At 44.8% G+C, this 23102-nt stretch overlaps 22 non-coding genes across 22 annotated transcripts; all 22 read left to right on the top strand.

Annotated features, from left to right (window-relative positions):
* The first annotated feature begins 696 nt into the window (after positions 1 to 696).
* On the top strand, positions 697 to 768 carry TRNAD-GUC (transfer RNA aspartic acid (anticodon GUC)). The gene has a single exon. It is a non-coding gene; the product is annotated as a tRNA-Asp (tRNA).
* A 1367-nt stretch (positions 769 to 2135) lies between these two features.
* On the top strand, positions 2136 to 2207 carry TRNAD-GUC (transfer RNA aspartic acid (anticodon GUC)). The gene has a single exon. It is a non-coding gene; the product is annotated as a tRNA-Asp (tRNA).
* Positions 2208 to 3574: 1367 nt separating this feature from the next.
* Positions 3575 to 3646, top strand: TRNAD-GUC (transfer RNA aspartic acid (anticodon GUC)). The gene has a single exon. It is a non-coding gene; the product is annotated as a tRNA-Asp (tRNA).
* Positions 3647 to 5006: 1360 nt separating this feature from the next.
* TRNAD-GUC (transfer RNA aspartic acid (anticodon GUC)) lies at positions 5007 to 5078 on the top strand. Its single transcript has one exon. It is a non-coding gene; the product is annotated as a tRNA-Asp (tRNA).
* An 885-nt stretch (positions 5079 to 5963) lies between these two features.
* TRNAD-GUC (transfer RNA aspartic acid (anticodon GUC)) lies at positions 5964 to 6035 on the top strand. Its single transcript has one exon. It is a non-coding gene; the product is annotated as a tRNA-Asp (tRNA).
* A 410-nt stretch (positions 6036 to 6445) lies between these two features.
* TRNAD-GUC (transfer RNA aspartic acid (anticodon GUC)) lies at positions 6446 to 6517 on the top strand. Its single transcript has one exon. It is a non-coding gene; the product is annotated as a tRNA-Asp (tRNA).
* A 403-nt stretch (positions 6518 to 6920) lies between these two features.
* Positions 6921 to 6992, top strand: TRNAD-GUC (transfer RNA aspartic acid (anticodon GUC)). Its single transcript has one exon. It is a non-coding gene; the product is annotated as a tRNA-Asp (tRNA).
* A 403-nt stretch (positions 6993 to 7395) lies between these two features.
* TRNAD-GUC (transfer RNA aspartic acid (anticodon GUC)) lies at positions 7396 to 7467 on the top strand. The gene has a single exon. It is a non-coding gene; the product is annotated as a tRNA-Asp (tRNA).
* Positions 7468 to 8352: 885 nt separating this feature from the next.
* Positions 8353 to 8424, top strand: TRNAD-GUC (transfer RNA aspartic acid (anticodon GUC)). The gene has a single exon. It is a non-coding gene; the product is annotated as a tRNA-Asp (tRNA).
* Positions 8425 to 8827: 403 nt separating this feature from the next.
* On the top strand, positions 8828 to 8899 carry TRNAD-GUC (transfer RNA aspartic acid (anticodon GUC)). The gene has a single exon. It is a non-coding gene; the product is annotated as a tRNA-Asp (tRNA).
* Positions 8900 to 9302: 403 nt separating this feature from the next.
* Positions 9303 to 9374, top strand: TRNAD-GUC (transfer RNA aspartic acid (anticodon GUC)). Its single transcript has one exon. It is a non-coding gene; the product is annotated as a tRNA-Asp (tRNA).
* Positions 9375 to 9777: 403 nt separating this feature from the next.
* Positions 9778 to 9849, top strand: TRNAD-GUC (transfer RNA aspartic acid (anticodon GUC)). Its single transcript has one exon. It is a non-coding gene; the product is annotated as a tRNA-Asp (tRNA).
* Positions 9850 to 10734: 885 nt separating this feature from the next.
* TRNAD-GUC (transfer RNA aspartic acid (anticodon GUC)) lies at positions 10735 to 10806 on the top strand. The gene has a single exon. It is a non-coding gene; the product is annotated as a tRNA-Asp (tRNA).
* A 410-nt stretch (positions 10807 to 11216) lies between these two features.
* TRNAD-GUC (transfer RNA aspartic acid (anticodon GUC)) lies at positions 11217 to 11288 on the top strand. Its single transcript has one exon. It is a non-coding gene; the product is annotated as a tRNA-Asp (tRNA).
* Positions 11289 to 12173: 885 nt separating this feature from the next.
* TRNAD-GUC (transfer RNA aspartic acid (anticodon GUC)) lies at positions 12174 to 12245 on the top strand. The gene has a single exon. It is a non-coding gene; the product is annotated as a tRNA-Asp (tRNA).
* Positions 12246 to 12655: 410 nt separating this feature from the next.
* Positions 12656 to 12727, top strand: TRNAD-GUC (transfer RNA aspartic acid (anticodon GUC)). The gene has a single exon. It is a non-coding gene; the product is annotated as a tRNA-Asp (tRNA).
* A 4231-nt stretch (positions 12728 to 16958) lies between these two features.
* Positions 16959 to 17030, top strand: TRNAD-GUC (transfer RNA aspartic acid (anticodon GUC)). Its single transcript has one exon. It is a non-coding gene; the product is annotated as a tRNA-Asp (tRNA).
* A 1850-nt stretch (positions 17031 to 18880) lies between these two features.
* TRNAD-GUC (transfer RNA aspartic acid (anticodon GUC)) lies at positions 18881 to 18952 on the top strand. The gene has a single exon. It is a non-coding gene; the product is annotated as a tRNA-Asp (tRNA).
* Positions 18953 to 19844: 892 nt separating this feature from the next.
* Positions 19845 to 19916, top strand: TRNAD-GUC (transfer RNA aspartic acid (anticodon GUC)). Its single transcript has one exon. It is a non-coding gene; the product is annotated as a tRNA-Asp (tRNA).
* A 410-nt stretch (positions 19917 to 20326) lies between these two features.
* Positions 20327 to 20398, top strand: TRNAD-GUC (transfer RNA aspartic acid (anticodon GUC)). The gene has a single exon. It is a non-coding gene; the product is annotated as a tRNA-Asp (tRNA).
* Positions 20399 to 20808: 410 nt separating this feature from the next.
* Positions 20809 to 20880, top strand: TRNAD-GUC (transfer RNA aspartic acid (anticodon GUC)). Its single transcript has one exon. It is a non-coding gene; the product is annotated as a tRNA-Asp (tRNA).
* Positions 20881 to 22661: 1781 nt separating this feature from the next.
* TRNAD-GUC (transfer RNA aspartic acid (anticodon GUC)) lies at positions 22662 to 22733 on the top strand. Its single transcript has one exon. It is a non-coding gene; the product is annotated as a tRNA-Asp (tRNA).
* The last annotated feature ends 369 nt before the right edge of the window (positions 22734 to 23102 follow it).

Genomic DNA, 23102 nt, shown 5'->3' with positions numbered 1-23102 from the left:
AGGAATCACTGCAGCTTTACCTTTGCGGAAAAGGAAAAAGTCTGATTTGTCAGACTTGAGATTTCTTTAGCTGGACTTTGCAGTTAGATGACTCAAGATATCATCTGTGGAAGCTATTTTTCTTTTGGCAGAACATCTGCGTATGTGTAAATGGGCAAAATTCTATCGGTCCCAAGAGTAAATGGGTCCGCCCGAATACTGCCATGCTTTCATCAGCTTCTTACTCGTTAGTATAGTGGTGAGTATCCCCGCCTGTCACGCGGGAGACCGGGGTTCGATTCCCCCACGGGGAGTGCTTTTCTCGTTTTCTACGAAGCTATTTCCCAAGACTGTCGCCATCTTTGGCAAAGTCCATCTCAAGAAGAAGTGCTAAATGCTAAGAAGCATGCCACTTTGCTATCCTCTTGCCTATGTACTATTTACAACACCAGGTTATGTTTTTCTGCATTTCACCTCCAAACAGCGCTTTGTCCCCAGGAATCACTGCAGCTTTACCTTTGGGGAAAGAGAAAAAGTCTGATTTGTCAGACTTGAGATTTCTTTAGCTGGACTTTGCAGTTAGATGACTCAAGATATCATCTGTGGAAGCTATTTTTCTTTTGGCAGAACATCTGCGTATGTGTAAATGGGCAAAATTCTATCGGTCCCAAGAGTAAATGGGTCCGCCCGAATACTGCCATGCTTTCATCAGCTTCTTCCTCGTTAGTATAGTGGTGAGTATCCCCGCCTGTCACGCGGGAGACCGGGGTTCGATTCCCCGACGGGGAGTGCTTTTCTCGTTTTCTACGAAGCTATTTCCCAAGACTGTCGCCATCTTTGACAAAGTCCATCTCAAGAAGAAGTGCTAAATGCTAAGAAGCATGCCACTTTGCTATCCTCTTGCCTATGTACTATTTACAACACCAGGTTATGTTTTTCTGCATTTCACCTCCAAACAGCGCTTTGTCCCCAGGAATCACTGCAGCTTTACCTTTGGGGAAAGAGAAAAAGTCTGATTTGTCAGACTTGAGATTTCTTTAGCTGGACTTTGCAGTTAGATGACTCAAGATATCATCTGTGGAAGCTATTTTTCTTTTGGCAGAACATCTGCGTATGTGTAAATGGGCAAAATTCTATCGGTCCCAAGAGTAAATGGGTCCGCCCGAATACTGCCATGCTTTCATCAGCTTCTTCCTCGTTAGTATAGTGGTGAGTATCCCCGCCTGTCACGCGGAAGACCAGGGTTCGATTCCCCGACGGGGAGTGCTTTTCTCGTTTTCTACGAAGCTATTTCCCAAGACTGTCGCCATCTTTGACAAAGTCCATCTCAAGATGAAGTGCTTCCTGCTAAATGCTAAGACGCATGCCACTTTGCTATCCTCTTGCCTATGTACTATTTACAACACCAGGTTATGTTTTTCTGCATTTCACCTTCAAACAGCGCTTTGTCCCCAGGAATCACTGCAGCTTTACCTTTGCGGAAAAGGAAAAAGTCTGATTTGTCAGACTTGAGATTTCTTTAGCTGGACTTTGCAGTTAGATGACTCAAGATATCATCTGTGGAAGCTATTTTTCTTTTGGCAGAACATCTGCGTATGTGTAAATGGGCAAAATTCTATCGGTCCCAAGAGTAAATGGGTCCGCCCGAATACTGCCATGCTTTCATCAGCTTCTTACTCGTTAGTATAGTGGTGAGTATCCCCGCCTGTCACGCGGGAGACCGGGGTTCGATTCCCCCACGGGGAGTGCTTTTCTCGTTTTCTACGAAGCTATTTCCCAAGACTGTCGCCATCTTTGGCAAAGTCCATCTCAAGAAGAAGTGCTTCCTGCTAAATGCTAAGAAGCATGCCACTTTGCTATCCTCTTGCCTATGTACTGTTTACAACACCAGGTTATGTTTTTCTGCATTTCACCTCCAAACAGCGCTTTGTCCCCAGGAATCACTGCAGCTTTACCTTTGGGGAAAAGGAAAAAGTCTGATTTGTCAGACTTGAGATTTCTTTAGCTGGACTTTGCAGTTAGATGACTCAAGATATCATCTGTGGAAGCTATTTTTCTTTTGGCAGAACATCTGCGTATGTGTAAATGGGCAAAATTCTATCGGTCCCAAGAGTAAATGGGTCTGCCCGAATACTGCCATGCTTTCATCAGCTTCTTCCTCGTTAGTATAGTGGTGAGTATCCCCGCCTGTCACGCGGGAGACCGGGGTTCGATTCCCCGACGGGGAGTGCTTTTCTCGTTTTCCAAGAAGCTATTTCCCAAGACTGTCGCCATCTTTGGCAAAGTCCATCTCAAGAAGAAGTGCTTCCTGCTAAATGCTAAGAAGCATGCCACTTTGCTATCCTCTTGCCTATGTACTATTTACAACACCAGGTTATGTTTTTCTGCATTTCACCTCCAAACAGCGCTTTGTCCCCAGGAATCACTGCAGCTTTACCTTTGGGGAAAAGGAAAAAGTCTGATTTGTCAGACTTGAGATTTCTTTAGCTGGACTTTGCAGTTAGATGACTCAAGATATCATCTGTGGAAGCTATTTTTCTTTTGGCAGAACATCTGCGTATGTGTAAATGGGCAAAATTCTATCGGTCCCAAGAGTAAATGGGTCTGCCCGAATACTGCCATGCTTTCATCAGCTTCTTCCTCGTTAGTATAGTGGTGAGTATCCCCGCCTGTCACGCGGGAGACCGGGGTTCGATTCCTCGACGGGGAGTGCTTTTCTCGTTTTCTACGAAGCTATTTCCCAAGACTGTCGCCATCTTTGACAAAGTCCATCTCAAGATGAAGTGCTTCCTGCTAAATGCTAAGAAGCATGCCACTTTGCTATCCTCTTGCCTATGTACTATTTACAACACCAGGTTATGTTTTTCTGCATTTCACCTTCAAACAGCGCTTTGTCCCCAGGAATCACTGCAGCTTTACCTTTGCGGAAAAGGAAAAAGTCTGATTTGTCAGACTTGAGATTTCTTTAGCTGGACTTTGCAGTTAGATGACTCAAGATATCATCTGTGGAAGCTATTTTTCTTTTGGCAGAACATCTGCGTATGTGTAAATGGGCAAAATTCTATCGGTCCCAAGAGTAAATGGGTCCGCCCGAATACTGCCATGCTTTCATCAGCTTCTTACTCGTTAGTATAGTGGTGAGTATCCCCGCCTGTCACGCGGGAGACCGGGGTTCGATTCCCCCACGGGGAGTGCTTTTCTCGTTTTCTACGAAGCTATTTCCCAAGACTGTCGCCATCTTTGGCAAAGTCCATCTCAAGAAGAAGTGCTAAATGCTAAGAAGCATGCCACTTTGCTATCCTCTTGCCTATGTACTATTTACAACACCAGGTTATGTTTTTCTGCATTTCACCTCCAAACAGCGCTTTGTCCCCAGGAATCACTGCAGCTTTACCTTTGGGGAAAGAGAAAAAGTCTGATTTGTCAGACTTGAGATTTCTTTAGCTGGACTTTGCAGTTAGATGACTCAAGATATCATCTGTGGAAGCTATTTTTCTTTTGGCAGAACATCTGCGTATGTGTAAATGGGCAAAATTCTATCGGTCCCAAGAGTAAATGGGTCCGCCCGAATACTGCCATGCTTTCATCAGCTTCTTCCTCGTTAGTATAGTGGTGAGTATCCCCGCCTGTCACGCGGGAGACCGGGGTTCGATTCCCCGACGGGGAGTGCTTTTCTCGTTTTCTACGAAGCTATTTCCCAAGACTGTCGCCATCTTTGACAAAGTCCATCTCAAGAAGAAGTGCTAAATGCTAAGAAGCATGCCACTTTGCTATCCTCTTGCCTATGTACTATTTACAACACCAGGTTATGTTTTTCTGCATTTCACCTCCAAACAGCGCTTTGTCCCCAGGAATCACTGCAGCTTTACCTTTGGGGAAAGAGAAAAAGTCTGATTTGTCAGACTTGAGATTTCTTTAGCTGGACTTTGCAGTTAGATGACTCAAGATATCATCTGTGGAAGCTATTTTTCTTTTGGCAGAACATCTGCGTATGTGTAAATGGGCAAAATTCTATCGGTCCCAAGAGTAAATGGGTCCGCCCGAATACTGCCATGCTTTCATCAGCTTCTTCCTCGTTAGTATAGTGGTGAGTATCCCCGCCTGTCACGCGGAAGACCAGGGTTCGATTCCCCGACGGGGAGTGCTTTTCTCGTTTTCTACGAAGCTATTTCCCAAGACTGTCGCCATCTTTGACAAAGTCCATCTCAAGAAGAAGTGCTTCCTGCTAAATGCTAAGAAGCATGCCACTTTGCTATCCTCTTGCCTATGTACTATTTACAACACCAGGTTATGTTTTTCTGCATTTCACCTCCAAACAGCGCTTTGTCCCCAGGAATCACTGCAGCTTTACCTTTGGGGAAAAGGAAAAAGTCTGATTTGTCAGACTTGAGATTTCTTTAGCTGGACTTTGCAGTTAGATGACTCAAGATATCATCTGTGGAAGCTATTTTTCTTTTGGCAGAACATCTGCGTATGTGTAAATGGGCAAAATTCTATCGGTCCCAAGAGTAAATGGGTCTGCCCGAATACTGCCATGCTTTCATCAGCTTCTTCCTCGTTAGTATAGAGGTGAGTATCCCCGCCTGTCACGCGGGAGACTGGGGTTCGATTCCCCGACGGGGAGTGCTTTTCTCGTTTTCTACGAAGCTATTTCCCAAGACTGTCGCCATCTTTGACAAAGTCCATCTCAAGAAGAAGTGCTAAATGCTAAGAAGCATGCCACTTTGCTATCCTCTTGCCTATGTACTATTTACAACACCAGGTTATGTTTTTCTGCATTTCACCTCCAAACAGCGCTTTGTCCCCAGGAATCACTGCAGCTTTACCTTTGGGGAAAGAGAAAAAGTCTGATTTGTCAGACTTGAGATTTCTTTAGCTGGACTTTGCAGTTAGATGACTCAAGATATCATCTGTGGAAGCTATTTTTCTTTTGGCAGAACATCTGCGTATGTGTAAATGGGCAAAATTCTATCGGTCCCAAGAGTAAATGGGTCCGCCCGAATACTGCCATGCTTTCATCAGCTTCTTCCTCGTTAGTATAGTGGTGAGTATCCCCGCCTGTCACGCGGGAGACCGGGGTTCGATTCCCCGACGGGGAGTGCTTTTCTCGTTTTCTACGAAGCTATTTCCCAAGACTGTCGCCATCTTTGACAAAGTCCATCTCAAGAAGAAGTGCTAAATGCTAAGAAGCATGCCACTTTGCTATCCTCTTGCCTATGTACTATTTACAACACCAGGTTATGTTTTTCTGCATTTCACCTCCAAACAGCGCTTTGTCCCCAGGAATCACTGCAGCTTTACCTTTGGGGAAAGAGAAAAAGTCTGATTTGTCAGACTTGAGATTTCTTTAGCTGGACTTTGCAGTTAGATGACTCAAGATATCATCTGTGGAAGCTATTTTTCTTTTGGCAGAACATCTGCGTATGTGTAAATGGGCAAAATTCTATCGGTCCCAAGAGTAAATGGGTCCGCCCGAATACTGCCATGCTTTCATCAGCTTCTTCCTCGTTAGTATAGTGGTGAGTATCCCCACCTGTCACGCGGGAGACCGGGGTTCGATTCCCCGACGGGGAGTGCTTTTCTCGTTTTCTACGAAGCTATTTCCCAAGACTGTCGCCATCTTTGACAAAGTCCATCTCAAGAAGAAGTGCTTCCTGCTAAATGCTAAGAAGCATGCCACTTTGCTATCCTCTTGCCTATGTACTATTTACAACACCAGGTTATGTTTTTCTGCATTTCACCTCCAAACAGCGCTTTGTCCCCAGGAATCACTGCAGCTTTACCTTTGGGGAAAAGGAAAAAGTCTGATTTGTCAGACTTGAGATTTCTTTAGCTGGACTTTGCAGTTAGATGACTCAAGATATCATCTGTGGAAGCTATTTTTCTTTTGGCAGAACATCTGCGTATGTGTAAATGGGCAAAATTCTATCGGTCCCAAGAGTAAATGGGTCTACCCGAATACTGCCATGCTTTCATCAGCTTCTTCCTCGTTAGTATAGTGGTGAGTATCCCCGCCTGTCACGCGGGAGACCGGGGTTCGATTCCCCGACGGGGAGTGCTTTTCTCGTTTTCTACGAAGCTATTTCCCAAGACTGTCGCCATCTTTGGCAAAGTCCATCTCAAGAAGAAGTGCTTCCTGCTAAATGCTAAGAAGCATGCCACTTTGCTATCCTCTTGCCTATGTACTATTTACAACACCAGGTTATGTTTTTCTGCATTTCACCTCCAAACAGCGCTTTGTCCCCAGGAATCACTGCAGCTTTACCTTTGGGGAAAGAGAAAAAGTCTGATTTGTCAGACTTGAGATTTCTTTAGCTGGACTTTGCAGTTAGATGACTCAAGATATCATCTGTGGAAGCTATTTTTCTTTTGGCAGAACATCTGCGTATGTGTAAATGGGCAAAATTCTATCGGTCCCAAGAGTAAATGGGTCCGCCCGAATACTGCCATGCTTTCATCAGCTTCTTCCTCGTTAGTATAGTGGTGAGTATCCCCGCCTGTCACGCGGGAGACCGGGGTTCGATTCCCCGACGGGGAGTGCTTTTCTCGTTTTCTACGAAGCTATTTCCCAAGACTGTCGCCATCTTTGACAAAGTCCATCTCAAGAAGAAGTGCTAAATGCTAAGAAGCATGCCACTTTGCTATCCTCTTGCCTATGTACTATTTACAACACCAGGTTATGTTTTTCTGCATTTCACCTCCAAACAGCGCTTTGTCCCCAGGAATCACTGCAGCTTTACCTTTGGGGAAAGAGAAAAAGTCTGATTTGTCAGACTTGAGATTTCTTTAGCTGGACTTTGCAGTTAGATGACTCAAGATATCATCTGTGGAAGCTATTTTTCTTTTGGCAGAACATCTGCGTATGTGTAAATGGGCAAAATTCTATCGGTCCCAAGAGTAAATGGGTCCGCCCGAATACTGCCATGCTTTCATCAGCTTCTTCCTCGTTAGTATAGTGGTGAGTATCCCCGCCTGTCACGCGGGAGACCGGGGTTCGATTCCCCGACGGGGAGTGCTTTTCTCGTTTTCTACGAAGCTATTTCCCAAGACTGTCGCCATCTTTGACAAAGTCCATCTCAAGAAGAAGTGCTAAATGCTAAGAAGCATGCCACTTTGCTATCCTCTTGCCTATGTACTATTTACAACACCAGGTTATGTTTTTCTGCATTTCACCTCCAAACAGCGCTTTGTCCCCAGGAATCACTGCAGCTTTACCTTTGGGGAAAAGAAAAAAGTCTGATTTGTCAGACTTGAGATTTCTTTAGCTGGACTTTGCAGTTAGATGACTCAAGATATCATCTGTGGAAGCTATTTTTCTTTTGGCAGAACATCTGCGTATGTGTAAATGGGCAAAATTCTATCGGTCCCAAGAGTAAATGGGTCCGCCCGAATACTGCCATGCTTTCATCAGCTTCTTCCTCGTTAGTATAGTGGTGAGTATCCCCGCCTGTCACGCGGGAGACCGGGGTTCGATTCCCCGACGGGGAGTGCTTTTCTCGTTTTCTACGAAGCTATTTCCCAAGACTGTCGCCATCTTTGACAAAGTCCATCTCAAGAAGAAGTGCTAAATGCTAAGAAGCATGCCACTTTGCTATCCTCTTGCCTATGTACTATTTACAACACCAGGTTATGTTTTTCTGCATTTCACCTCCAAACAGCGCTTTGTCCCCAGGAATCACTGCAGCTTTACCTTTGGGGAAAGAGAAAAAGTCTGATTTGTCAGACTTGAGATTTCTTTAGCTGGACTTTGCAGTTAGATGACTCAAGATATCATCTGTGGAAGCTATTTTTCTTTTGGCAGAACATCTGCGTATGTGTAAATGGGCAAAATTCTATCGGTCCCAAGAGTAAATGGGTCCGCCCGAATACTGCCATGCTTTCATCAGCTTCTTCCTCGTTAGTATAGTGGTGAGTATCCCCACCTGTCACGCGGGAGACCGGGGTTCGATTCCCCGACGGGGAGTGCTTTTCTCGTTTTCTACGAAGCTATTTCCCAAGACTGTCGCCATCTTTGACAAAGTCCATCTCAAGAAGAAGTGCTTCCTGCTAAATGCTAAGAAGCATGCCACTTTGCTATCCTCTTGCCTATGTACTATTTACAACACCAGGTTATGTTTTTCTGCATTTCACCTCCAAACAGCGCTTTGTCCCCAGGAATCACTGCAGCTTTACCTTTGGGGAAAAGGAAAAAGTCTGATTTGTCAGACTTGAGATTTCTTTAGCTGGACTTTGCAGTTAGATGACTCAAGATATCATCTGTGGAAGCTATTTTTCTTTTGGCAGAACATCTGCGTATGTGTAAATGGGCAAAATTCTATCGGTCCCAAGAGTAAATGGGTCCGCCCGAATACTGCCATGCTTTCATCAGCTTCTTCCTCGTTAGTATAGTGGTGAGTATCCCCGCCTGTCACGCGGGAGACCGGGGTTCGATTCCCCGACGGGGAGTGCTTTTCTCGTTTTCTACGAAGCTATTTCCCAAGACTGTCGCCATCTTTGACAAAGTCCATCTCAAGAAGAAGTGCTAAATGCTAAGAAGCATGCCACTTTGCTATCCTCTTGCCTATGTACTATTTACAACACCAGGTTATGTTTTTCTGCATTTCACCTCCAAACAGCGCTTTGTCCCCAGGAATCACTGCAGCTTTACCTTTGGGGAAAGAGAAAAAGTCTGATTTGTCAGACTTGAGATTTCTTTAGCTGGACTTTGCAGTTAGATGACTCAAGATATCATCTGTGGAAGCTATTTTTCTTTTGGCAGAACATCTGCGTATGTGTAAATGGGCAAAATTCTATCGGTCCCAAGAGTAAATGGGTCCGCCCGAATACTGCCATGCTTTCATCAGCTTCTTCCTCGTTAGTATAGTGGTGAGTATCCCCGCCTGTCACGCGGGAGACCGGGGTTCGATTCCCCGACGGGGAGTGCTTTTCTCGTTTTCTACGAAGCTATTTCCCAAGACTGTCGCCATCTTTGACAAAGTCCATCTCAAGAAGAAGTGCTAAATGCTAAGAAGCATGCCACTTTGCTATCCTCTTGCCTATGTACTATTTACAACACCAGGTTATGTTTTTCTGCATTTCACCTCCAAACAGCGCTTTGTCCCCAGGAATCACTGCAGCTTTACCTTTGGGGAAAAGAAAAAAGTCTGATTTGTCAGACTTGAGATTTCTTTAGCTGGACTTTGCAGTTAGATGACTCAAGATATCATCTGTGGAAGCTATTTTTCTTTTGGCAGAACATCTGCGTATGTGTAAATGGGCAAAATTCTATCGGTCCCAAGAGTAAATGGGTCTGCCCGAATACTGCCATGCTTTCATCAGCTTCTTCCTCGTTAGTATAGTGGTGAGTATCCCCGCCTGTCACGCGGGAGACCGGGGTTCGATTCCCCGACGGGGAGTGCTTTTCTCGTTTTCTGCGAAGCTATTTCCCAAGACTGTCGCCATCTTTGACAAAGTCCATCTCAAGAAGAAGTGCTAAATGCTAAGAAGCATGCCACTTTGCTATCCTCTTGCCTATGTACTATTTACAACACCAGGTTATGTTTTTCTGCATTTCACCTCCAAACAGCGCTTTGTCCCCAGGAATCACTGCAGCTTTACCTTTGGGGAAAGAGAAAAAGTCTGATTTGTCAGACTTGAGATTTCTTTAGCTGGACTTTGCAGTTAGATGACTCAAGATATCATCTGTGGAAGCTATTTTTCTTTTGGCAGAACATCTGCGTATGTGTAAATGGGCAAAATTCTATCGGTCCCAAGAGTAAATGGGTCCGCCCGAATACTGCCATGCTTTCATCAGCTTCTTCCTCGTTAGTATAGTGGTGAGTATCCCCGCCTGTCACGCGGGAGACCGGGGTTCGATTCCCCGACGGGGAGTGCTTTTCTCGTTTTCTACGAAGCTATTTCCCAAGACTGTCGCCATCTTTGACAAAGTCCATCTCAAGAAGAAGTGCTTCCTGCTAAATGCTAAGAAGCATGCCACTTTGCTATCCTCTTGCCTATGTACTATTTACAACACCAGGTTATGTTTTTCTGCATTTCACCTCCAAACAGCGCTTTGTCCCCAGGAATCACTGCAGCTTTACCTTTGGGGAAAAGGAAAAAGTCTGATTTGTCAGACTTGAGATTTCTTTAGCTGGACTTTGCAGTTAGATGACTCAAGATATCATCTGTGGAAGCTATTTTTCTTTTGGCAGAACATCTGCGTATGTGTAAATGGGCAAAATTCTATCGGTCCCAAGAGTAAATGGGTCTGCCCGAATACTGCCATGCTTTCATCAGCTTCTTCCTCGTTAGTATAGAGGTGAGTATCCCCGCCTGTCACGCGGGAGACTGGGGTTCGATTCCCCGACGGGGAGTGCTTTTCTCGTTTTCTACGAAGCTATTTCCCAAGACTGTCGCCATCTTTGACAAAGTCCATCTCAAGAAGAAGTGCTAAATGCTAAGAAGCATGCCACTTTGCTATCCTCTTGCCTATGTACTATTTACAACACCAGGTTATGTTTTTCTGCATTTCACCTCCAAACAGCGCTTTGTCCCCAGGAATCACTGCAGCTTTACCTTTGGGGAAAGAGAAAAAGTCTGATTTGTCAGACTTGAGATTTCTTTAGCTGGACTTTGCAGTTAGATGACTCAAGATATCATCTGTGGAAGCTATTTTTCTTTTGGCAGAACATCTGCGTATGTGTAAATGGGCAAAATTCTATCGGTCCCAAGAGTAAATGGGTCCGCCCGAATACTGCCATGCTTTCATCAGCTTCTTCCTCGTTAGTATAGTGGTGAGTATCCCCGCCTGTCACGCGGGAGACCGGGGTTCGATTCCCCGACGGGGAGTGCTTTTCTCGTTTTCTACGAAGCTATTTCCCAAGACTGTCGCCATCTTTGACAAAGTCCATCTCAAGAAGAAGTGCTTCCTGCTAAATGCTAAGAAGCATGCCACTTTGCTATCCTCTTGCCTATGTACTATTTACAACACCAGGTTATGTTTTTCTGCATTTCACCTCCAAACAGCGCTTTGTCCCCAGGAATCACTGCAGCTTTACCTTTGGGGAAAAGGAAAAAGTCTGATTTGTCAGACTTGAGATTTCTTTAGCTGGACTTTGCAGTTAGATGACTCAAGATATCATCTGTGGAAGCTATTTTTCTTTTGGCAGAACATCTGCGTATGTGTAAATGGGCAAAATTCTATCGGTCCCAAGAGTAAATGGGTCTACCCGAATACTGCCATGCTTTCATCAGCTTCTTCCTCGTTAGTATAGTGGTGAGTATCCCCGCCTGTCACGCGGGAGACCGGGGTTCGATTCCCCGACGGGGAGTGCTTTTCTCGTTTTCTACGAAGCTATTTCCCAAGACTGTCGCCATCTTTGACAAAGTCCATCTCAAGAAGAAGTGCTTCCTGCTAAATGCTAAGAAGCATGCCAGTTTGCTATCCTCTTGCCTATGTACTATTTACAACACCAGGTTATGTTTTTCTGCATTTCACCTCCAAACAGCGCTTTGTCCCCAGGAATCACTGCAGCTTTACCTTTGGGGAAAAGGAAAAAGTCTGATTTGTCAGACTTGAGATTTCTTTAGCTGGACTTTGCAGTTAGATGACTCAAGATATCATCTGTGGAAGCTATTTTTCTTTTGGCAGAACATCTGCGTATGTGTAAATGGGCAAAATTCTATCGGTCCCAAGAGTAAATGGGTCTGCCCGAATACTGCCATGCTTTCATCAGCTTCTTCCTCGTTAGTATAGAGGTGAGTATCCCCGCCTGTCACGCGGGAGACTGGGGTTCGATTCCCCGACGGGGAGTGCTTTTCTCGTTTTCTACGAAGCTATTTCCCAAGACTGTCGCCATCTTTGACAAAGTCCATCTCAAGAAGAAGTGCTAAATGCTAAGAAGCATGCCACTTTGCTATCCTCTTGCCTATGTACTATTTACAACACCAGGTTATGTTTTTCTGCATTTCACCTCCAAACAGCGCTTTGTCCCCAGGAATCACTGCAGCTTTACCTTTGGGGAAAGAGAAAAAGTCTGATTTGTCAGACTTGAGATTTCTTTAGCTGGACTTTGCAGTTAGATGACTCAAGATATCATCTGTGGAAGCTATTTTTCTTTTGGCAGAACATCTGCGTATGTGTAAATGGGCAAAATTCTATCGGTCCCAAGAGTAAATGGGTCCGCCCGAATACTGCCATGCTTTCATCAGCTTCTTCCTCGTTAGTATAGTGGTGAGTATCCCCGCCTGTCACGCGGGAGACCGGGGTTCGATTCCCCGACGGGGAGTGCTTTTCTCGTTTTCTACGAAGCTATTTCCCAAGACTGTCGCCATCTTTGACAAAGTCCATCTCAAGAAGAAGTGCTTCCTGCTAAATGCTAAGAAGCATGCCACTTTGCTATCCTCTTGCCTATGTACTATTTACAACACCAGGTTATGTTTTTCTGCATTTCACCTCCAAACAGCGCTTTGTCCCCAGGAATCACTGCAGCTTTACCTTTGGGGAAAAGGAAAAAGTCTGATTTGTCAGACTTGAGATTTCTTTAGCTGGACTTTGCAGTTAGATGACTCAAGATATCATCTGTGGAAGCTATTTTTCTTTTGGCAGAACATCTGCGTATGTGTAAATGGGCAAAATTCTATCGGTCCCAAGAGTAAATGGGTCTACCCGAATACTGCCATGCTTTCATCAGCTTCTTCCTCGTTAGTATAGTGGTGAGTATCCCCGCCTGTCACGCGGGAGACCGGGGTTCGATTCCCCGACGGGGAGTGCTTTTCTCGTTTTCTACGAAGCTATTTCCCAAGACTGTCGCCATCTTTGACAAAGTCCATCTCAAGAAGAAGTGCTTCCTGCTAAATGCTAAGAAGCATGCCAGTTTGCTATCCTCTTGCCTATGTACTATTTACAACACCAGGTTATGTTTTTCTGCATTTCACCTCCAAACAGCGCTTTGTCCCCAGGAATCACTGCAGCTTTACCTTTGGGGAAAAGGAAAAAGTCTGATTTGTCAGACTTGAGATTTCTTTAGCTGGACTTTGCAGTTAGATGACTCAAGATATCATCTGTGGAAGCTATTTTTCTTTTGGCAGAACATCTGCGTATGTGTAAATGGGCAAAATTCTATCGGTCCCAAGAGTAAATGGGTCTACCCGAATACTGCCATGCTTTCATCAGCTTCTTCCTCGTTAGTATAGTGGTGAGTATCCCCGCCTGTCACGCGGGAGACCGGGGTTCGATTCCTCGACGGGGAGTGCTTTTCTCGTTTTCTACGAAGCTATTTCCCAAGACTGTCGCCATCTTTGACAAAGTCCATCTCAAGATGAAGTGCTTCCTGCTAAATGCTAAGAAGCATGCCACTTTGCTATCCTCTTGCCTATGTACTATTTACAACACCAGGTTATGTTTTTCTGCATTTCACCTTCAAACAGCGCTTTGTCCCCAGGAATCACTGCAGCTTTACCTTTGCGGAAAAGGAAAAAGTCTGATTTGTCAGACTTGAGATTTCTTTAGCTGGACTTTGCAGTTAGATGACTCAAGATATCATCTGTGAAAGCTATTTTTCTTTTGGCAGAACATCTGCGTATGTGTAAATGGGCAAAATTCTATCGGTCCCAAGAGTAAATGGGTCTGCCCGAATACGGCCATGCTTTCATCAGCTTCTTCCTCGTTAGTATAGTGGTGAGTATCCCCGCCTGTCACGCGGGAGACTGGGGTTCGATTCCCCGACGGGGAGTGCTTTTCTCGTTTTCTACGAAGCTATTTCCCAAGACTGTCGCCATCTTTGACAAAGTCCATCTCAAGAAGAAGTGCTTCCTGCTAAATGCTAAGAAGCATGCCATTTTGCTATCCTCTTGCCTATGTACTGTTTACAACACCAGGTTATGTTTTTCTGCATTTCACCTCCAAACAGCGCTTTGTCCCCAGGAATCACTGCAGCTTTACCTTTGGGGAAAGAGAAAAAGTCTGATTTGTCAGACTTGAGATTTCTTTAGCTGGACTTTGCAGTTAGATGACTCAAGATATCATCTGTGGAAGCTATTTTTCTTTTGGCAGAACATCTGCGTATGTGTAAATGGGCAAAATTCTATCGGTCCCAAGAGTAAATGGGTCTGCCCGAATACTGCCATGCTTTCATCAGCTTCTTCCTCGTTAGTATAGTGGCGAGTAGTCACGCGGGAGACCGGGGTTCGATTCCCCGACGGGGAGTGCTTTTCTCGTTTTCTACAAAGCTATTTCCCAAGACTGTCACCATCTTTGACAAAGTCCATCTCAAGAAGAAGTGCTTCCTGCTAAATGCTAAGAAGCATGCCACTTTGCTATCCTCTTGCATATGTACTGTTTACAACACCAGGTTATGTTTTTCTGCATTTCACCTCCAAACAGCGCTTTGTCCCCAGGAATCACTGCAGCTTTACCTTTGGGGAAAGAGAAAAAGTCTGATTTGTCAGACTTGAGATTTCTTTAGCTGGACTTTGCAGTTAGATGACTCAAGATATCATCTGTGGAAGCTATTTTTCTTTTGGCAGAACATCTGCGTATGTGTAAATGGGCAAAATTCTATCGGTCCCAAGAGTAAATGGGTCTGCCCGAATACTGCCATGCTTTCATCAGCTTCTTCCTCGTTAGTATAGTGGTGAGTATCCCCGCCTGTCACGCGGGAGACCGGGGTTCGATTTCCCGACGGGGAGTGGTTTTCTACGAAGCTATTTCCCAAGACTGTCGCCATCTTTGACAAAGTCCATCTCAAGAAGAAGTGCTTCCTGCTAAATGCTAAGAAGCATGCCACTTTGCTATCCTCTTGCCTATGTACTATTTACAACACCAGGTTATGTTTTTCTGCATTTCACCTCCAAACAGCGCTTTGTCCCCAGGAATCACTGCAGCTTTACCTTTGGGGAAAAGGAAAAAGTCTGATTTGTCAGACTTGAGATTTCTTTAGCTGGACTTTGCAGTTAGATGACTCAAGATATCATCTGTGGAAGCTATTTTTCTTTTGGCAGAACATCTGCGTATGTGTAAATGGGCAAAATTCTATCGGTCCCAAGAGAAAATGGGTCTGCCCGAATACTGCCATGCTTTCATCAGCTTCTTCCTCGTTAGTATAGTGGCGAGTAGTCACGCGGGAGACCGGGGTTCGATTCCCCGACGGGGAGTGCTTTTCTCGTTTTCTACGAAGCTATTTCCCAAGACTGTCGCCATCTTTGACAAAGTCCATCTCAAGAAGAAGTGCTTCCTGCTAAATGCTAAGAAGCATGCCATTTTGCTATCCTCTTGCCTATGTACTATTTACAACACCAGGTTATGTTTTTCTGCATTTCACCTCCAAACAGCGCTTTGTCCCCAGGAATCACTGCAGCTTTACCTTTGGGGAAAGAGAAAAAGTCTGATTTGTCAGACTTGAGATTTCTTTAGCTGGACTTTGCAGTTAGATGACTCAAGATATCATCTGTGGAAGCTATTTTTCTTTTGGCAGAACATCTGCGTATGTGTAAATGGGCAAAATTCTATCGGTCCCAAGAGTAAATGGGTCTGCCCGAATACTGCCATGCTTTCATCAGCTTCTTCCTCGTTAGTATAGTGGTGAGTATCCCCGCCTGTCACGCGGGAGACCGGGGTTCGATTTCCCGACGGGGAGTGCTTTTCTCGTTTTCTACGAAGCTATTTCCCAAGACTGTCGCCATCTTTGACAAAGTCCATCTCAAGAAGAAGTGCTTCCTGCTAAATGCTAAGAAGCATGCCACTTTGCTATCCTCTTGCCTATGTACTATTTACAACACCAGGTTATGTTTTTCTGCATTTCACCTCCAAACAGCGCTTTGTCCCCAGGAATCACTGCAGCTTCACCTTTGGGGAAAAAGAAAAAGTCTGATTTGTCAGACTTGAGATTTCTTTAGCTGGACTTTGCAGTTAGATGACTCAAGATATCATCTGTGGAAGCTATTTTTCTTTTGGCAGAACATCTGCATATGTGTAAATGGGCAAAATTCTATCGGTCCCAAGAGTAAATGGGTCTGCCCGAATACTGCCATGCTTTCATCAGCTTCTTCCTCGTTAGTATAGTGGTGAGTATCCCCGCCTGTCACGCGGGAGACCGGGGTTCGATTCCCTGACGGGGAGTGCTTTTCTCGTTTTCTACGAAGCTATTTCCCAAGACTGTCGCCATCTTTGACAAAGTCCATCTCAAGAAGAAGTGCTTCCTGCTAAATGCTAAGAAGCATGCCACTTTGCTATCCTCTTGCCTATGTACTGTTTACAACACCAGCTTATGTTTTTCTGCATTTCACCTCCAAACAGCGCTTTGTCCCCAGGAATCACTGCAGCTTTACCTTTGGGGAAAGAGAAAAAGTCTGATTTGTCAGACTTGAGATTTCTTTAGCTGGACTTTGCAGTTAGATGACTCAAGATATCATCTGTGGAAGCTATTTTTCTTTTGGCAGAACATCTGCGTATGTGTAAATGGGCAAAATTCTATCGGTCCCAAGAGTAAATGGGTCTGCCCGAATACTGCCATGCTTTCATCAGCTTCTTCCTCGTTAGTATAGTGGCGAGTAGTCATGCGGGAGACCGGGGTTCGATTCCCTGACGGGGAGTGCTTTTCTCGTTTTCTACAAAGCTATTTCCCAAGACTGTCACCATCTTTGACAAAGTCCATCTCAAGAAGAAGTGCTTCCTGCTAAATGCTAAGAAGCATGCCACTTTGCTATCCTCTTGCCTATGTACTGTTTACAACACCAGGTTATGTTTTTCTGCATTTCACCTTCAAACAGCGCTTTGTCCCCAGGAATCACTGCAGCTTTACCTTTGGGGAAAGAGAAAAAGTCTGATTTGTCAGACTTGAGATTTCTTTAGCTGGACTTTGCAGTTAGATGACTCAAGATATCATCTGTGGAAGCTATTTTTCTTTTGGCAGAACATCTGCGTATGTGTAAATGGGCAAAATTCTATCGGTCCCAAGAGTAAATGGGTCTGCCCGAATACGGCCATGCTTTCATCAGCTTCTTCCTCGTTAGTATAGTGGTGAGTATCCCCGCCTGTCACGCGGGAGACCGGGGTTCGATTCCCCGACGGGGAGTGCTTTTCTCGTTTTCTACGAAGCTATTTCCCAAGACTGTCGCCATCTTTGACAAAGTCCATCTCAAGAAGAAGTGCTTCCTGCTAAATGCTAAGAAGCATGCCACTTTGCTATCCTCTTGCCTATGTACTGTTTACAACACCAGGTTATGTTTTTCTGCATTTCACCTCCAAACAGCGCTTTGTCCCCAGGAATCACTGCAGCTTTACCTTTGGGGAAAGAGAAAAAGTCTGATTTGTCAGACTTGAGATTTCTTTAGCTGGACTTTGCAGTTAGATGACTCAAGATATCATCTGTGGAAGCTATTTTTCTTTTGGCAGAACATCTGCGTATGTGTAAATGGGCAAAATTCTATCGGTCCCAAGAGTAAATGGGTCTGCCCGAATACTGCCATGCTTTCATCAGCTTCTTCCTCGTTAGTATAGTGGTGAGTATCCCCGCCTGTCACGCGGGAGACCGGGGTTCGATTTCCCGACGGGGAGTGCTTTTCTCGTTTTCTACGAAGCTATTTCCCAAGACTGTCGCTATCTTTGACAAAGTCCATCTCAAGAAGAAGTGCTTCCTGCTAAATGCTAAGAAGCATGCCAGTTTGCTATCCTCTTGCCTATGTACTATTTACAACACCAGGTTATGTTTTTCTGCATTTCACCTCCAAACAGCGCTTTGTCCCCAGGAATCACTGCAGCTTTACCTTTGGGGAAAGAGAAAAAGTCTGATTTGTCAGACTTGAGATTTCTTTAGCTGGACTTTGCAGTTAGATGACTCAAGATATCATCTGTGGAAGCTATTTTTCTTTTGGCAGAACATCTGCGTATGTGTAAATGGGCAAAATTCTATCGGTCCCAAGAGTAAATGGGTCTGCCCGAATACTGCCATGCTTTCATCAGCTTCTTCCTCGTTAGTATAGTGGTGAGTATCCCCGCCTGTCACGCGGGAGACCGGGGTTCGATTTCCCGACGGGGAGTGCTTTTCTCGTTTTCTACGAAGCTATTTCCCAAGACTGTCGCCATCTTTGACAAAGTCCATCTCAAGAAGAAGTGCTTCCTGCTAAATGCTAAGAAGCATGCCACTTTGCTATCCTCTTGCCTATGTACTATTTACAACACCAGGTTATGTTTTTCTGCATTTCACCTCCAAACAGCGCTTTGTCCCCAGGAATCACTGCAGCTTTACCTTTGGGGAAAAGGAAAAAGTCTGATTTGTCAGACTTGAGATTTCTTTAGCTGGACTTTGCAGTTAGATGACTCAAGATATCATCTGTGGAAGCTATTTTTCTTTTGGCAGAACATCTGCGTATGTGTAAATGGGCAAAATTCTATCGGTCCCAAGAGTAAATGGGTCTGCCCGAATACTGCCATGCTTTCATCAGCTTCTTCCTCGTTAGTATAGTGGTGAGTATCCCCGCCTGTCACGCGGGAGACCGGGGTTCGATTCCCCGACGGGGGGTGCTTTTCTCGTTTTCTACAAAGCTATTTCCCAAGACTGTCACCATCTTTGACAAAGTCCATCTCAAGAAGAAGTGCTTCCTGCTAAATGCTAAGAAGCATGGCACTTTGCTATCCTCTTGCCTATGTACTGTTTACAACACCAGGTTATGTTTTTCTGCATTTCACCTCCAAACAGCGCTTTGTCCCCAGGAATCACTGCAGCTTTACCTTTGGGGAAAGAGAAAAAGTCTGATTTGTCAGACTTGAGATTTCTTTAGCTGGACTTTGCAGTTAGATGACTCAAGATATCATCTGTGGAAGCAATTTTTCTTTTGGCAGAACATCTGCGAATATGGGCAAAATTCTATCGGTCCCAAGAGTAAATGGGTCTGCCCGAATACTGCCATGCTTTCATCAGCTTCTTCCTCGTTAGTATAGTGGTGAGTATCCCCGCCTGTCACGCGGGAGACCGGGGTTCGATTCCCCGACGGGGAGTGCTTTTCTCGTTTTCTACAAAGCTATTTCCCAAGACTGTCGCCATCTTTGACAAAGTCCATCTCAAGAAGAAGTGCTTCCTGCTAAATGCTAAGAAGCATGCCACTTTGCTATCCTCTTGCCTATGTACTGTTTACAACACCAGGTTATGTTTTTCTGCATTTCACCTCCAAACAGCGCTTTGTCCCCAGGAATCACTGCAGCTTTACCTTTGGGGAAAGAGAAAAAGTCTGATTTGTCAGACTTGAGATTTCTTTAGCTGGACTTTGCAGTTAGATGACTCAAGATATCATCTGTGGAAGCTATTTTTCTTTTGGCAGAACATCTGCATATGTGTAAATGGGCAAAATTCTATCGGTCCCAAGAGTAAATGGGTCTGCCCGAATACTGCCATGCTTTCATCAGCTTCTTCCTCGTTAGTATAGTGGTGAGTATCCCCGCCTGTCACGCGGGAGACCGGGGTTCGATTTCCCGACGGGGAGTGCTTTTCTCGTTTTCTACGAAGCTATTTCCCAAGACTGTCGCCATTTTTGACAAAGTCCATCTCAAGAAGAAGTGCTTCCTGCTAAATGCTAAGAAGCATGCCAGTTTACTATCCTCTTGCCTATGTACTATTTACAACACCAGGTTATGTTTTTCTGCATTTCACCTCCAAACAGCGCTTTGTCCCCAGGAATCACTGCAGCTTTACCTTTGGGGAAAGAGAAAAAGTCTGATTTGTCAGACTTGAGATTTCTTTAGCTGGACTTTGCAGTTAGATGACTCAAGATATCATCTGTGGAAGCTATTTTTCTTTTGGCAGAACATCTGCGTATGTGTAAATGGGCAAAATTCTATCGGTCCCAAGAGTAAATGGGTCTGCCCGAATACTGCCATGCTTTCATCAGCTTGTTCCTCGTTAGTATAGTGGTGAGTATCCCCGCCTGTCACGCGGGAGACCGGGGTTCGATTCCCCGACGGGGAGTGCTTTTCTCGTTTTCTACAAAGCTATTTCCCAAGACTGTCGCCATCTTTGACAAAGTCCATCTCAAGAAGAAGTGCTTCCTGCTAAATGCTAAGAAGCATGCCACTTTGCTATCCTCTTGCCTATGTACTGTTTACAACACCAGGTTATGTTTTTCTGCATTTCACCTCCAAACAGCGCTTTGTCCCCAGGAATCACTGCAGCTTTACCTTTGGGGAAAGAGAAAAAGTCTGATTTGTCAGACTTGAGATTTCTTTAGCTGGACTTTGCAGTTAGATGACTCAAGATATCATCTGTGGAAGCTATTTTTCTTTTGGCAGAACATCTGCGTATGTATAAATGGGCAAAATTCTATCAGTCCCAAGAGTAAATGGGTCTGCCCGAATACGGCCATGATTTCATAAGCTTTTTCCTCGTTAGTATAGTGGTGAGTATCCCCGCCTGTCACGCGGGAGACCGGGGTTCGATTCCCCGACGGGGAGTGCTTTTCTCGTTTTCTACAAAGCTATTTCCCAAGACTGTCACCATCTTTGACAAAGTCCATCTCAAGAAGAAGTGCTTCCTGCTAAATGCTAAGAAGCATGCCACTTTGCTATCCTCTTGCCTATGTACTGTTTACAACACCAGGTTATGTTTTTCTGCATTTCACCTCCAAACAGCGCTTTGTCCCCAGGAATCACTGCAGCTTTACCTTTGGGGAAAGAGAAAAAGTCTGATTTGTCAGACTTGAGATTTCTTTAGCTGGACTTTGCAGTTAGATGACTCAAGATATCATCTGTGGAAGCTATTTTTCTTTTGGCAGAACATCTGCGTATGTGTAAATGGGCAAAATTCTATCGGTCCCAAGAGTAAATGGGTCTGCCCGAATACTGCCATGCTTTCATCAGCTTCTTCCTCGTTAGTATAGTGGTGAGTATCCCCGCCTGTCACGCGGGAGACCGGGGTTCGATTCCCCGACGGGGAGTGGTTTTCTACGAAGCTATTTCCCAAGACTGTCGCCATCTTTGACAAAGTCCATCTCAAGAAGAAGTGCTTCCTGCTAAATGCTAAGAAGCATGCCACTTTGCTATCCTCTTGCCTATGTACTGTTTACAACACCAGGTTATGTTTTTCTGCATTTCACCTCCAAACAGCGCTTTGTCCCCAGGAATCACTGCAGCTTTACCTTTGGGGAAAGAGAAAAAGTCTGATTTGTCAGACTTGAGATTTCTTTAGCTGGACTTTGCAGTTAGATGACTCAAGATATCATCTGTGGAAGCTATTTTTCTTTTGGCAGAACATCTGCGTATGTGTAAATGGGCAAAATTCTATCGGTCCCAAGAGTAAATGGGTCTGCCCGAATACTGCCATGCTTTCATCAGCTACTTCCTCGTTAGTATAGTGGCGAGTAGTCATGCGGGAGACCGGGGTTCGATTCCCCGACGGGGAGTGCTTTTCTCGTTTTCTACAAAGCTATTTCCCAAGACTGTCACCATCTTTGACAAAGTCCATCTCAAGAAGAAGTGCTTCCTGCTAAATGCTAAGAAGCATGCCACTTTGCTATCCTCTTGCCTATGTACTGTTTACAACACCAGGTTATGTTTTTCTGCATTTCACCTCCAAACAGCGCTTTGTCCCCAGAAATCACTGCAGCTTTACCTTTGGGGAAAGAGAAAAAGTCTGATTTGTCAGACTTGAGATTTCTTTAGCTGGACTTTGCAGTTAGATGACTCAAGATATCATCTGTGGAAGCTATTTTTCTTTTGGCAGAACATCTGCGTATGTGTAAATGGGCAAAATTCTATCGGTCCCAAGAGTAAATGGGTCTGCCCGAATACTGCCATGCTTTCATCAGCTTCTTCCTCGTTAGTATAGTGGTGAGTATCCCCGCCTGTCACGCGGGAGACCGGGGTTCGATTTCCCGACGGGGAGTGCTTTTCTCGTTTTCTACGAAGCTATTTCCCAAGACTGTCGCCATTTTTGACAAAGTCCATCTCAAGAAGAAGTGCTTCCTGCTAAATGCTAAGAAGCATGCCAGTTTACTATCCTCTTGCCTATGTACTATTTACAACACCAGGTTATGTTTTTCTGCATTTCACCTCCAAACAGCGCTTTGTCCCCAGGAATCACTGCAGCTTTACCTTTGGGGAAAGAGAAAAAGTCTGATTTGTCAGACTTGAGATTTCTTTAGCTGGACTTTGCAGTTAGATGACTCAAGATATCATCTGTGGAAGCTATTTTTCTTTTGGCAGAACATCTGCGTATGTGTAAATGGGCAAAATTCTATCGGTCCCAAGAGTAAATGGGTCTGCCCGAATACGGCCATGCTTTCATCAGCTTTTTCCTCGTTAGTATAGTGGTGAGTATCCCCGCCTGTCACGCGGGAGACCGGGGTTCGATTTCCCGACGGGGAGTGCTTTTCTCGTTTTCTACGAAGCTATTTCCCAAGACTGTCGCCATTTTTGACAAAGTCCATCTCAAGAAGAAGTGCTTCCTGCTAAATGCTAAGAAGCATGCCAGTTTACTATCCTCTTGCCTATGTACTATTTACAACACCAGGTTATGTTTTTCTGCATTTCACCTCCAAACAGCGCTTTGTCCCCAGGAATCACTGCAGCTTTACCTTTGGGGAAAGAGAAAAAGTCTCATCTGTGGAAGCTATTTTTCTTTTGGCAGAACATCTGCGTATGTGTAAATGGGCAAAATTCTATCGGTCCCAAGAGTAAATGGGTCTGCCCGAATACTGCCATGCTTTCATCAGCTTCTTCCTCGTTAGTATAGTGGTGAGTATCCCCGCCTGTCACGCGGGAGACCGGGGTTCGATTCCCCGACGGGGAGTGGTTTTCTACGAAGCTATTTCCCAAGACTGTCGCCATCTTTGACAAAGTCCATCTCAAGAAGAAGTGCTTCCTGCTAAATGCTAAGAAGCATGCCACTTTGCTATCCTCTTGCCTATGTACTGTTTACAACACCAGGTTATGTTTTTCTGCATTTCACCTCCAAACAGCGCTTTGTCCCCAGGAATCACTGCAGCTTTACCTTTGGGGAAAGAGAAAAAGTCTGATTTGTCAGACTTGAGATTTCTTTAGCTGGACTTTGCAGTTAGATGACTCAAGATATCATCTGTGGAAGCTATTTTTCTTTTGGCAGAACATCTGCGTATGTGTAAATGGGCAAAATTCTATCGGTCCCAAGAGTAAATGGGTC

The sequence above is a fragment of the Eleutherodactylus coqui genome, chromosome 11, assembly GCF_035609145.1.
Source record: "Eleutherodactylus coqui strain aEleCoq1 chromosome 11, aEleCoq1.hap1, whole genome shotgun sequence".
NCBI lineage: Eukaryota > Metazoa > Chordata > Amphibia > Anura > Eleutherodactylidae > Eleutherodactylus > Eleutherodactylus coqui.
Note: the sequence above shows the minus strand (reverse complement) of the source record. Positions and strands in the feature narration are given on the sequence as shown.